The sequence below is a fragment of the Lonchura striata genome, chromosome 1, assembly GCF_046129695.1.
Source record: "Lonchura striata isolate bLonStr1 chromosome 1, bLonStr1.mat, whole genome shotgun sequence".
NCBI classification, from domain to species: Eukaryota; Metazoa; Chordata; class Aves; order Passeriformes; family Estrildidae; genus Lonchura; species Lonchura striata.
The window spans coordinates 27,514,100-27,529,722 of NC_134603.1; positions in this window are offsets into that span (position 1 = coordinate 27,514,100).

Below are 15,623 nucleotides of genomic sequence, written 5' to 3' on the forward strand. Positions count from 1 at the left end.
GAGAGTTTAAGCAATCTCCTCTGGACTAGCAATGATATAATACCAAAAGTATTTTTAAAAAGGCATCTTAAGTCTCTTTTTTTTTTATCATAGACAGACAACAACTTCATTAAGCCCTTCTGAATTTACCAGCTTTGACACCAGTCTTTTGCTTTTGGTAATATTATGACTTTTTTTTTCTAGGTGGTAGTACACAGACTAACATCTAATAACACTGGCTATTAACATCCTGTAATACTGAAAAACAGACATTCAGGATGTGCTTTTTATAGGTTTATATTTTAATAGTCAGTCATGCTTATATACAGATGCCAGCGGCAAGAGTGAAGATAAATATGAGCCATTTTGTTTTGCAAGAATTCTGCTGGTTTTCAGAAAAAAATTATACATTAGAAACTGATGTCTTTGCTTCAACAGTCACCACTATATCTTTAGTGCCTCCATGAAGGCAAGACATCTTCCTGATGGAGGAAACCTCCTTATGGATCACAGACATAAGCTATATTTATCTATCACTCAAACAGAAAACAACTTTTAGCACTGACTCAGAAAGACTAAGATTTGCTATAAAGTCAAATATTCAGTGTCACTTCCTTCTATGGCATAAGAACTAAAGCTTTCATTTCTTTAGTGCAATGGGGGAGGAAAAATAAGTTCAATGGACCACTGATACACTGTTACAGTGAGAAATTTGTGCTGTGTAGGATTAAATGGTTGCAAGACCTTCCTCTGCTTCCAAACTGCTGATGGAAGTCATCTAGCACAAAAGCCCAACCTAACCAAGAATTTAAGCACATGAAGAATTTTAAGTTCATAACCAGAGCCTTTGTTTTAGCTTAGACACAGTTCAGGTAAATAACATTTTTACTTACTCCAGACACTGGAGGTTTATTTTAAATAGCAGTTGTCTGTTTTTAAAGTGAAATAAATCTTTGCATTTGAAGAGACTATTAATTTATTTTAAAAATTAATATAACTTGGTCTGGTTCCTGAATTAGCTTACCAGATGTTCTTTGGATGTGCTGGGGGGAACCTGGGAGAATCAAGCCTGAGTTTCCATATTTAGTCTATGTATGTCTCACAAGGCACTTTTCATTCCCTTGCATCTCTAGCAGATGGTACAAACTGCCTGTCCTTTGTAAGACAGCATTAACCACACTTCTGAAAAGTCTTGGTATTGCTTATAGTCCTTCTCTGGTGCTTCCCTCTGTTATCCATGTGTTTACGGTAAAGGACAATACACATTTGCTGACTCTCTGTGAAAAGAAAGATCTCCTGTGCTCCTTCACTTATTCTCAGTCAGGGTTTGAACCCTTGCATATTTGCAGACTTTGAAAACTCTCTACAGACAGAATTAGATTCATGCAGAACAGATACAGCCATTCTTCCTCAAGTTTTTATGTTAACACATGAATATTTGTAATCAATAAGTAAAACAGCACTGAAATCATTCCTGAGAATAGTAAGTTTGCTTTTACAAGACAAGGGATTCTGTTTTCTTTACCAGCCCATCTGCCTTCTTCAGAATTTACAGTACAATCTAAAGAGTAAATCATCATCTATGAGTATGTAAATAAAATCAACATAACTTGGTGACATTAATTGTAATGTGTATGTTATATTCCAATATAATAAGTAAACAATCCTTCAGCAATCACCTTTATCCTTTAATCATCATTAAAGTGTCTGTTCCAGAAAGTTTAAAAGATTGCTCTGAAATAATTGAAGGCAATACTCTTTGTATAAGATTTGTTTTTCTTTCTGTACTTACTGCATGATATGTGATCTCTGTGTAGTATTGCCCTTTGGAATGGAAAAACCTCAACAGTTTAGGTTAGGCTTTTAGGGAGTATTAGCTAATTATAGCTTTTATAATCCCCTTCATTTAGATCTAGTCTTCTGTTTGTAATAACTGAGATCATCCCCATCTTGCAACATCCCACACCATCACTTACTGGATACTCTTTCCTATAAATATACATGTCTGAACTCTCAATTTTATTAGTTATCTTAACAAAGTGGTAAGTTCTGGACTGCTGGCTGTTTTACTTTATTTACATGATGGTTTTCACCACATTATCTATATATTTTCTAATTCAAATGTAATGAATGATAAAAATCATTGCACATCCATGTTCAAAATTCCTGAGGCGATGCCCACATCTCTGACTCATTCTTCTTGCCATTAATTATGGACATATTCTTTATATGGCACAATCTATGATTCCTGAATCTGTTCATAGAAAATAAATAGAATAAGCCAGGAACTCAGTAGTCTTATCTAGTGTTCCAGTATTTCTTATAGTGATAGAGAAGTATTTTATAACCTAGCCCAACCTCCTGCAGAAATAACAACCTCAAAATATTTCACATATATTTCAGAAAATGCAATAAAATAATTTATATTAATTTTACTTAGCATAAGAGCTGCTTTCATAATTTGTTCTTAAAATGCTTGCTAAAATTTAATTTCACTTACTGATATACATTTGGGAAAGAAGGAAAAGAACTAGTGTTTTCAGTAGTCTCTGGACAAAATACACTTTCAAATGGTTGTCCATGTAAAAAGAAATGTGTAGGGTTAACATATATGGACTATTAATGTACATTATGCAGATGGTCAATAAAACAATGAGGGAAAATAACATATCTGAAGTCCAAAGTCTTGCACTAGACAAGATTAACCTTCCTACATGTACAGCAAGTTTTAGTGCAGAGGCAACAGTAGCATCATATGGACAACTAAAAAAATATCAAGAGCAGTACTTCTGTAAGAAAAATGGTGAACCCAAATTCAGTGGTTGCTTTATGTGGCAGAGAGCAATACAAAGATGAGAAAAAGAAGGGCTGTCCTTCACTGAAAATTAGTGCCTCCATCAAAGTACACAATGATTAATGTAAAGGACAGAAACATTTAGTTTCTGCCATCAAGCAAAGCTAAGATAGCCTTGTTCTGTGTATACACATTAGAGGTACTCAAGGTGTGCAAGTGAGGCAGCCACAAGCTAGAACTCTGATCTCACCAGGTTGTCCTAATACACATTTCATTTCCATCTTTCCACATCTTCAGATCCAGTCTGGTCCCATATTATTTCGCACAGATACTTTTCTGTGGGTTCTCCATATCTTGTTTGCATTTTACTGCCTCCTCTTTACATTTTTATTGGTTCAGTTTCTAAAGCACAGAAGCCAAAATAATTTTATTTAGATCTGTTTTCTTGTCACTTCAAAAAGCTGTCAAAGACTGATGTTATTGAGATCATCTGAGTGGTTTTAATCTTTGTCTAAAGAAACACAAGGGTATAGTCCTTTCAAGTAAGAGTGGGCATTTTTCAAGACACTGTTACTGGGAAGCATGAAATTGGGGTAAACTGCAAAGAAACAAACAGAACACTAATTCTTCACAAAAGTAATAATTCAGATTTTTTAACTATCTGCCCTGTCAGGTAAAGATGTACTTCAGAGCTGCAGTGAAATAGCTGGGAGAGTCCTTCATGGCCTCCCACATTCTTGGGAAGACCTGCAATGGGATGGAAAATGGCCAGGGAGATGGTAAGGGAGAGGGAGATTTTTTTCAGGATTTCTTCTTTTCTGAATAGGTAGGAGCATGAATGTGCAGGAGTGCCATCATGCACCTGTCTCCATTCAGCAACACTCTTGCTTTCTGTCTCTTGTCAAGCTGAGATCAACTCCTTGGCTGCTTGCCTCCATCTCAGTCTGTTCACGTTGTTTCAGGTTTTCAAGGCCATCTCTGTGAAGAAAACTGATGAAAAAGCTTACTTTAAACTGAAAGGAGACCTGTAGTAGCCTGTTGACCTGGGACTCCCACAATTCTCTCTGATGCTTTGGCAGTACAACAGAGTTCAGTTTTTTGTACCTCTGTGAGAGGAGTAGGATAACCAGGTGTGATTTCATGGTTGCAGGGAGCATGGAATGTGCTAAACTGCAGCAGGAACTCAGAAAAACAGGGCAAACATGCTGTATTTTTTGACATTTTGAGGCACATCATAATTTTATCAGAAATTTGCAAAAGCAGATGTTCATTTAAGAATAGAAAAGATATAAAGATTAAAAACAACTAATCTCTTGAAAACAACTAATTCTCCCTCCTGTTTAGGAAGGCAAATCACAAAGATGAGGAGGAAGCATCACAAAGCTTGATCACCTCCCAGTGGGAGTTGAAGATGGTAATGGAATATGTATGATTTCTTGCAAAAAACTTGCTCAATTCCTCTACAATTCTCATTAAATCTTGATCATTCCTTACAGTCTCATACTTCAGTTTACACACTAGAATTTCCCAATTGGGATTCTTGTTAGTTGCAAATCTATAAGAACTCTACACAGGGCTAAGGTAGGGTTTTTTTAGTGCAAATGCAGAAATTGAGTGTCTGTAGGTGACAGAGTTGCTTTAATGTCTCTAGGGTACTTGTGAATTCTGTGACATTCCTACAACTATTTCTGGTTCTTAACAAATACGATTCTTAGGTTGCATATGCAGGAGGTTTCAAATATGCCCTGGTGAAAATGGGCAACAAATCTCACTGCACCAGGCTATCCATGCACCATCAAGTAGATACACTTACCATAGAATCATGAAATCATAGAATGTTGGAAGGGAACCTTTAAGGTTACTTACTTCCAACTTCTGTGCAATGAGCAGGGATCTTTTCATCTAGATTGTATTGCTCAGAGCTCTGTCCAACCTTAAGCTGAATGTTTCCAGGGATGGAGCATCCACCATCTCTCTGGGCAATCTGTGCCAGTGTTCCAGCATTCTCTTTGTAAAGAGCTCCTTCCTTTTATGTAATATAAATCTACCATATTTAATTATAACATTACCCATTGTCTTACTGCTACATGTCCTACTGAAGAGTTTATCCCCATATTTCCTATAGGCCTCCTTAAAGTACTGAATAGCTGTAGTGAGGTCTACCTGGAGCTATCTCTTCTCCAGGCTGAAAAAGCACAACTCTCTCAGCCATTCTTCATAGGAGAGATGTTCCAACTCTCTACCCATTTTTGTGGCTCCCCTGTGTTAGACTTACTCCCACAGATCTATGTCCTCCATGTGCTGGGGTTCTTAGAGCAGCTTACAGTACTCCAGGTGGGATCTCACGAGAACAGAGGGGTAGAATCACCTCCCTGCTGGCCAATCTCCTCATGCAGCACAGGATATGGTGAGTGCACACTGCTGGGACATTTTCAGCTTCTCATCCACCAGCAGCCCTAAGCCTTTCTTGGCAAGGCTGCTCTCAGTCCCTTCATACCCCAGGTTTTATAATCCTAGCCTTTGCCCTGACTCAGGTACAGGACCTTGCACTTGGCTTTGTTGAACCTCTTGAAGATCTTGTGGGCTGGCTTCTCAGGCTTGTCCAGGTCCCTCTGGACAGCATTCCATCCTTCAGGTGTGTTAACCCTACCACTCATCTTGGTGTCATCTGCAAACTTCTTGAGGATGCACTTGATCCCTTAGCCTGTCACTGTTAAAAACCATTAAACTGCACTCCCCATATGGACCCCTGAGGGACACCACCTGTTACTGACATACATCAGGACATTGAACCCTTGACCACTGCCCTCTGGATGGCACCATGGTTCCACCAATTCCTCATTCACCAAACAGTACACCCAAACCCATCTCTCTCCAGCTGACAGAGTAGGATGCTGTGGGGGACTGTCCCCAAGGCCTTACAGAAGTACAGACAGATGGCATCAGTGGCTCTTCCCTTGTCCACTGATGTAGTCAACTCCACCACAGAAGGCCCCTATGTTTGTCAGGCAGGACTTGCCCTTGGTGAAGCCATCTGGATGTTCTGATTCACCTCTCATGGCATAGCTGCCATGAGGGTCTGTTCTATTCTCAGGTAGTAGGGCTGACAAGACAGTAGCTCCCAGGATCCTCCTTTGCGCCCTTTAGAAAAATGAGTGTGATGTTTCCATTTTCCAGTCACTTAGGACTTCACCTGACTGCCATGATTTTTCAAATGTCATGGAGAGTGGCTTGGCAGCTACATCAGCCAATTCCCTTGGGACTCTGGGATTTACTTCAACATCCCATAGACCACTGTGTGTTCAGGTTCCTCAAGTGGTCACAAACCTGATCTCTAACCACGAGAGGGATTTTGCTCCCCTAGTCCCTGCCTTGCAGTCTGGATACTTCTCCAATTGCACTATGCTTGTAGAGTTTAATGTAGAACATAACAAGAAAGAACACTGCCCGTGTAATAAAATCCTAGATTGGAAATCAGCTAAACTACTACAACTATGTGATGCATAAATATGCTTATTTGCATATATGCACATCTGAATTTTACATTTGTAATAAAACTTTAATGTGTTGCTCATTAAGGTGTTTCCAGCAACTTATTAGCTCAAAGAGAAAAATAGTTTAGAATCGTAACTGAAATGATAATTATTTTCCCAGTGCCTTTGTTATTAAGAACTGTATTTGAGAAATAGTGAAAGAAGCACTGCATCCCTCACTGGCTTATATAAGTTATTCTTTGTGACTATCACCATTGTGGACAGTAAGATTAGAAGGTATGGCAAATTATAGGTAGAATAGTCAGCCAGTAATATTGACAAATAAGCTTTGAATTGTATTTTAAGCAGTATTTGATGAAAAAAAGTTCAACAATAATGAAAAGAACAATAATCTTTCCAGTAACCATACACTTTTTGGTTTTGTACTTCTTTTTTTATAGAAGAGTTAGTACTTTTTCTACCCATTGTTTCAGAGGAAATCATGAATTTTAATGCTTCATCACTGAGAAAATAAAAAAAAATCCATCTCAAAAGTTCTTTTTCTCCTCTTTTTCACTGATGAGTCTCTCACGTGATGAGAAATAAAAAATATTCTTAGCCACCAGATGCAATTTACAATGCAACTTGAATTAAATATTCTGTAGCATTTTGACAAAAATTCTCATACCAAAAATAGGGTTTGGACAACTTACCCTGTGAAATTAGTTATGTTAGAAGATGATTTTGAACTGCCCCATTTTACCCATGTTTCAGGTCAAAAGTATTCAGGCTGGTGCTTATTTCTATTCCTTCACTGTGCTCAAGCTAACAGCAGAGGGCACAGCTCCCCAGTAAAAGCCTCCAAACCGGAGATTGTGTGACTGCCTTATTCTAATTAAAATATTTTCTATCAGGAGCAACGTTTTGATTAAAATAATGCAGTTTCAACAGTCAGTGACACCTCTAAAAGAAGGCATTTCTCTTGTGCTATTTATTCAACAATCAATTCTGTACAAAATAATGAGATTCAGTTAATGCCTAATGCAACTTCCAGAATACATGCTATCACAAATCACTGAAGTATTGTAGAACAAAGGATTGATTTGGAAAGAACTTTAAATCATCCAGTTCCAACCCCCTTTCCATGTCATGGGAAGGGAACTTTCCACTAGATCAGGCTGCTCAGGGCTACATCCAACACTTGGCCTTGAACACTTCCAGACAGTCACAACCTTTTTGGACAACCTGTTTTAGTGCCTCACTACCCTCACAGTAAAAAATTTCTTCCTAATATCTAATCTAGACCTACCCTCTCTTATTTTATAGCCATTCCCTTTGTCCTATCACCACAAACCCTTGTAATAAAGAACTAAAATTTTTGGAACAACAAAAATGGAATACATTTTGTTACCTTGGACAAACATCTGCTCCATACATACAGTGCCACAGATACAGCTCAAATTGATTCTCAAGTAATAGCAGTGATATATATATATATATATATGTATGCATGTATAAATACACCTGGCAAAGCTATGTTTAAACCCATCAGCAATTCCAACTGAAGCACGCAAATCCTGAACATGTGTCATTCAAGTAACAATTTTCAGCAATCTCCTGGCACACAAATATGATTTTCAATTTTAGGTCCAAAACTCTGGGGTCTATGGATTCTTTTAAATGTGAAAGACAAGCAAGAAGAACAAGCCTGCTTGGTGAAAGCCCCTAATTTAGGGAAAGTAAAATATACCAACATAAAAGTCTGTCTTTCTCTTATGTATAAGTCAATGAGTCTGCCCCAATATATTCTGTTTTCATATTAAGATACAAGGTTAAAAGGAAAAGACAAAAACATAGAACTACCCCGTCATTTCTAATATCAATCGTTTAATGTTGTGTCAGTATAGCTGCCAAACATAAAATTTGTTTTTATTAACATTTCCTGTCTACCTACAAATCTCTTCTGTTATCTAAACATACATATTAGTTGCAATTAAATATATTCCCTGAATATGAGGTGCATGATGAAAACTATAAGGTTCTGTTGTTACTTGTTAGAAAATATAGACTACATATTACTACAACCTAGTGACAAGAAAAGATTATGCATGCTTCATTATTTGGACACAAGTTGTTTCCTTGCTTCAGACTTTGTTCTTTTAATTGGGACAGGGAGTTACAGGACACAGTTCTATACTTTTTATATAGATTGATGTCCTGTATTTCACAACTTAAAATATATGTTCAGTTATCATTAAAACCCTAAAACTATAGGCCATAGCAGATAAAATTTCCCAGTTAAGAAGACACTTTCCCTGATGTAGAGGAGCCAAGTTTGATCCTACCCACAATAACCAGCTGTGCACACACAAACAGAGCTGCATCTCTGACATAAGCAAAGCCCAGTGCATGAAGCAGGTGTGGGGTAATATGAGACAACAGCTTTTTCAGAACCATCAGGGCCCTATCTCACACCTTTAAACCACAGGCCAATGTTTACTGTGAGTTATTTTATTTTTAAGGTGATCCTCATCTCTTTCACCCCGTGCAATATTTTACACCAGGATGGCCAGAGCTTCCTCAGATCAAGCAGTGACTGGCAGCTTGGAAGCGCCCTCCTATTTCACTCCAGAACTTTCATGACTTTGCAACTTTCCCCCACTGGTTAAAATAGCTATATGGGAAGACTGTCTAATACAATATTGGATTTTGACCAGATCATTACAAATAACTGTATCTCGATTCTCTGTAAACATTAAATAAAAAAGGTCACTACGAGAGCTAGTGAAATATTTAGTAAAAATATTTGCAGGGTGTTTTTCACAAATCAATACACTATTGAGATATGTAGTATTTGAAACTTACAAAATGAAAACCAATTTCAATATTAATATATAATATAATATACTTAATATAGTATAATTAATATAACATACCGTAATATAACATAACATAATATTTTTTGGAAGAGCTTTCTGGATTTTTTCCGACTAGCATCCCTAAAATAAGACTCCTTTTCATTCATTCTTATACTATCTTCATTTTTAACTTCATATTCTCATATAACTTCAGTAGGTGTCCTGCTGTGCCTAAAGTTAAACACATCTATAATGTTTTGTAGGTTCAGAGCTTTAGACATTAAAACTTTGCACACATTCATCCAGAAAGCCAGGGATCCACTTCTATTTATACTGTGAAGGCTTTGCCAAGGCTATCACATTTCATTAATCCCAGTTTCCTGGAAGAGTGCTAACACTTTCCCTGCAGATTGGGGTAGCCTAAAATGTGTAGACAATAATCAGTGGTTGATGAAATACAGGGCTGAGTTTTAAGAAGTGTATTAGAATCTATTATCCTCAGCGTTCCTATGCCCTGGGTTGCTGGGACATTTTTGTGATTTCTGTCACAGCAATTTAGTCCCACAATTTCTAATGTATTGAAAAAACATGACAACATCTGGATTACAAGAGCCACAAAAATAAACTGCTTTAAATCATATTATTTTAACTTAAATTTTTAAATAATCTGCTTCCATCACTATGGCAATTAACAAAAACCTCTTATTTTGGAAAAAAATATTTAAGTTCTGTGCAACAAGAAGTAAGCGTTCAGCCACCCTTTATAAGCTGCATTTCCTAGGACTTCCTTTAAAGTCAAACCTAATTTCTTTGCCATCTCAAGAAAGGCTTATTGCACAGCCACCTTGTAACTTCAAGAATAAAAAAAATTGGGAAGTTTATTCAAAAAAACACTGGACTCTTTGTCTTTGAATCCTATCTCTTGGACTTTGCATGAGGTCAAGAGCTCCTTCATAACATTAACCTTACTCCCTGCATTCATGCAGAAGAAAAAGGAAAAGGAGATGACAGGGGTTTTTATTTAAATTTCTAAGAATCAGCAGAATCAGAATTAGTTTTCTTTAATTAAGAAATACTTGCATTTAAATATTTTAACAACAGTCATAAGATCATAGCTAAAAGCTGAATTACACTTAAGGATGTAGGAACAGAAAACAGTAATGGCAGGAATCATAAGCCAGTTGTGTTGGGTTTCAAGAAGCAAAGCAGTTGTTGTGTCAGTCACACACAATCTGCTGCATTAAACCAGAGTCTAGAATTACTTTATAGCCAGGCTGATGCGACAGTGAAAAGGTCACAGTTCCGAAATCTTGGCTTCTCTTCCAAGAGATCATTTTACTGAGTCTCTACCATCCTCACCTAGTGAAGAAAGAATATTTTTCATAGTCATAAAATTGACATTGATTATCTGATCAAGCAAAAGAAACTGTGGTAACATTTCCAAATTATATTCTCATTGCATCTGTATAACAAGGTAATATTTATTTTTCCTTTGGTATTATTCCTAAAACTTCATTCCTTTCTTAGAAAATTCAAAATTACCTTGCCCTACTCTTTTGTATTTTTGTCACCAAATTTCTTTATATTATATTGTCTGTCTATCATGCTGTCATGCACCATCTGTTTCACACAAACCATAAATACATTTGCAGATCTCTCTAGGTTAGTCCCATCTAACTAGTCACTTTCTTTTTCAGTGGTTCAGCTAATAGCTCTTGACTGCAAAAGGCAAAAGGTCTTTGATAATTATATATAATTCCATATATATAGTTATATATAGATATATAACTATATAATTATATACATTTGATAACCTTATATAACTAACAGTAACAAACATAGTCTACAGATAACTGATGGCAGACAAGAAACTCAGGGGTCTCTCTCACCCTGCCATGAGTGTGAACAACTGCAAATGATTTGGTGCTCTGGCTCTCTTAGAAGTGAAGGAACTGATCTCCTACTTTATTCCAAAGGAGGATTGGTAATTGATATCAGATATGGTCAAAGTCAAAATTTCTGTTCTGAAAGATGCATATTCTGTTTCAAAATGGCTGATATCATTTTAGCAATCTGTCTTGAATCAGAGATCAAGCAGATGAAGATGTCTTTCAGCAGAACTTTATGGTGTTAATTTTTCTTTGAACACTTTCTATGCTGATGAATCATAATTTCTGAACAACCCAAAAATAATGAACAGAAAATTGCAATCCAGCTATGACTGAGATGTACCTGAAAGTTGTCATATCCCGAATCACCACTGCAACAAGTTTTACAGGTTAGAACACAACTTGCACAATGGTGCCTGAAATTCCTGACGTCAGCTGCGGACATCTGCAAAGGCAGATATCAGTAGTTTCGTATTACTGAGAATAGCCTGTAAGAAAAACAGGAAAATGTCAACAAGTTCCAGTTTTGCAACTCAGGATGACAAGGCAAGACTTACATAATCTATGATAAACCTTATTTTATATAGAAATAATTACTCCATACACTCAGTTCAAATGTTTACAAATATAGATAATACCACAACTATTTAACTATGCTGCACTACTTATCAAGCATAAGGTCCCAAAAATGCAATCCTGTTTTTAAGTATGCATGAGACAGAGTTTATCCAGGCAAAATCCCATATGTGTTAGCAGAATTTAGCTTTAAAACAGTCAGGTATCAATCCCCAAAAGATTGCCTTGAAGATTCCCAGCAGTATAACAATGACATGAGATCATTCCCAAAACATCTGAAGCTAGTAGGACTTAGTAGGTTTTGGACCTCCTTTCTTATTAAGAGCATTGTTGGTTGTTTTAATGCAGTATTTAATAATATATTGACCATTTTCTTGAACACTGAAAGTTGTTTACCACCACTAAGAGCTATGGAGATTGACTATTTTTTAGTGATTTTTCAAAATCAATATCCTAAAATCTGCATATAAATTTCTTAAATCACTGACATGGATTTTAAAGAAGGCTGAGCATCCACTGCTTTCTCTGTAGTCTTCATTTTTATATCATAATTATCCTTTGGGTTATTTAGTGTAAAGGTCTTTGGACAGTATTTGAAAAGTTAAAATTATTTGTATTTTAATTTGGCATCCAATTCACCTCTGTTTTAATATTCGTACTGAATCAAAAAGTAAATATTTTCTGATTGTGCAGACCACACTGTTTCCTTATTACAATCTTATTACAACCTCTAGTTGTAGTTTCTCATGCCCTTCTGAAGTCATATGGAATCAATAAAGGCTGGTTAGAAAAGGCTAATGTCTTCACTGTTTGAGCAGGCATATAAAAACTCTCAGGTAAGTTAGAAATTCAGAAGAAATTCAAATCAGAGATCCTTTCTTAACAGTTTTCATTGGCACCAGTAGCATTTTTTTAAAAAGGACAGCAAGGACAAAAAGAAGGCAAGTTTGAGCTGCAGTTATCAAGGCAACGATGGTAAAAGTAATCTTTAACAGAAAACCAGATTTTTAAATAATGCATTTATTTATTTTGATTATAACAATAATAAGTTACATGGATTTTATATCAAGGATCTTTATTATGTATAAAATTCCATGGGAAAGTGACTTCAATTTAGTACTGGTTTAGTTTAGTACAGAATTAGAAGCAGAAAACTTCAATTATTTATTTTTCCTGGGACCTGAACACTGGCACGTTATACTCTATTGCCAGTGGAGACCTTCAGTTTCCTATAGACACTAAAACTAAATAATTAAAAAATTCCATTTATGGGTCTCGTGTGCATCTCTTGGAAACCTTCCAGATGCAAAGAGATCATTGGTATTGGACTTTCATTCCACATTACATTTAAGGATAAAGATAAAGACAACCCTTCAGTTTAGTAAAAAGGGGACATGAAGAGGGGGGGATATAAGATTTTTTTTTCATTCTCTTCTAAAAAATTTATGTAGAAAGACTATTTGCTTTTCAGGAGTACTTATATAGATTAGGATATGCTTGCTAATTCTGTTATATGATTTGGCAACATATTTTAAATGCCAGAGAAGATCCAAATTATGTTCTTTAAAATTAGGACTTGTTGCCAAGTGTTCTTGCGTCAATGGTAAAAGGTAATTTCCCAGTAGGAAACCTCCAGAATACTCACTGATTTGGGGAGGGGAACATAGGAGGAGACTTTTTAAACACAGTTACTCAACAGTGCCTTTTTTTTTTTAATCTACAGTGGGAGGTTTATACATATGCAAAAGTTATTCTATGAACCCATATGAAAACACTGTGGACTAGTGTTTTGGTTTTTGTTGTTTGTTTTTTTTTTTTTCCTTTGGCAGCATGCGCAATTACAGGTGCCTATCACTACAGTGAAAATCAATACGCTTTTATGTGCTTGTAAGCAAGGAATTAATGGTAATGACCAATAAGCAATGTCAATAATATCTCAGTACATCTGGGGCAGATCATACTTAAAATTCAGAAAACATCAAGTACCTATAACTGTTACTTCTGTGAAGAAATAGACCTTTAAAACACTGTCATAGTCTCTGGAGGAGAAGATGTATTCACATATATTTCACCTGAATTTGGAAACTGTGTCAAAGAGACTTACAGATTTACTATGACTGATGCACTTGTATACATATCTAGAGTTAAAACCTTCAGTGACTGGTTTAACTGCATAAATTGTGAGCCTTTTTTCTCTAGCTACTTAAAAATAATCTCATGTATGAAGGTGTGAATAAAGAGAAAACTTCTTGCAAAGTATAAAAATCTTTGAAATGTACAACTTGACTATCAGGAAGACTTTATTGATTGATGAAGTTTTTACATTACATTTGCAAGACTGACTGGAGGACCCCTCTCTGAAACATAAATGTTGCAGCAGTTTAATTTCCATTCCAAACTAATAAGCAAGGCTCAGAGCACACAATGGTTGGAAGGAAATATGCCTCAGAGGCAGAGTCAATGAAAGAAAAGACAAAGTCAAGTTTTCAAGCTCTGTTCACATATATCATACATAGGGGGAAAAAAACCACATTTGTAGATAGCTTTGGTAGTTATTTTATTTTACAAAAACAATACCATCCCTGCATGTGTAAAGTTGACCCTGCAAAAGCAAATTGGGTTATGTTACTGTGTTTATTAAGCTAAGTTTAGATAATCTAATCCATATTTAAAGAGTGAAGTAGGGCTGTAAGGTACAGGTATAAAAGTAAATAACCTCTATTAAATGTTTAAAAGGTCAGCTGTACAAGTACATTGAGCTTGATACTACATCATCTGCTTTTCAGAGAGCCTGACCACCCGATGCCCCACTAAAACTGTAGCTGGAGCGCCTCAAAGCTACAAACAGGCTGATCTCTGCAAGGTGGTTGGGATTATTGGTTTTGATCCTCCTGGCTTTTCAAGGACACCAAATAACAAGGCAACACAGAAGAAATTAGTAAAGCAAAGAGGGAAAAAAGTTATCTAATAAGGGCCCCAGCAGCTGTTCCAGTATGTCTTCAGATAATGAAACAAGGTGGTGAGTTTTACGAAAATTTAAAACCATCTCAAAAATAAAAGGTTTTATTTGTTTTCCAGTGCCTTAAAGTCCTGCTAAAAGTCATCAGCATACACAGATTATTCCTGTTCATTCCAGGTAATGTTATCATTGGCAGCTTTTTAAATGTTATGAACATTCCAACATGATAAACTAAGGAGCTGGTTTATACATCTTTCATCCAGGCATTAGGAACACACAGCCAGAACTATCTTCCTTTTCTCTTGCCAAAGTGATCAAGTTATCTCACTTGATACAGCCAAGATAAGAAAGGGGTGTCCCCTTAGAATTGCTTTCAGTTGTAAAGAGATAGTGCAGTCCAGCTGTGTTTAAGCAGTGCATGATTAGATGTTCAATAGTTTGTTTCGAATCAATAGTTTAAAATATGTTGAAAGAGTAAACATGTTAAGTTGAAAATACAGCAATTCAGATTTAAATTAAATGGAATTAGAAACAAAAAGGGATTGAAATCAAATGTTTAGGATTATGTCTATTACATGATAATTTCTATGTTCTGATTCTATATTTTAGAATCTCCTCCTTGTATTTTAAGAAGATTTTATATTTTCTCTTGTGATGTTGCTGAAACATTATACAAGTAATCCAGGACTAGTCTATTGCCATAGAATTACTTAATTCCTACAGAAATGCTAAACATATTCATAGGTGAGATGGCATTTAAAGAAATTCTTATACTTTCCAAACTGAAAGTTTATATTCCATAGGAAAAAAGGAAAAAAAGAGCTCAATATACAATATACGATGCTAGATTAAACAAAATTCCTTAAAACTCTATGACATTCATGGCCATACCATCAATATTTTGCAGTAAATGGGGCTATTGTGGGTAAATATTGCACCATGTGTAACAAAACGGTTGCACTCCACAAAATGCTATTTAATTCACTGCATTTTAAAGGTATGCACTGCAAACTGTTAGCAGCAGAGTTAGAAAAATGTCTGTCTTTTGTAAGTGTGCTTGTCCATGTCTCTGTGTACTTACCCCTAAATTGTTTT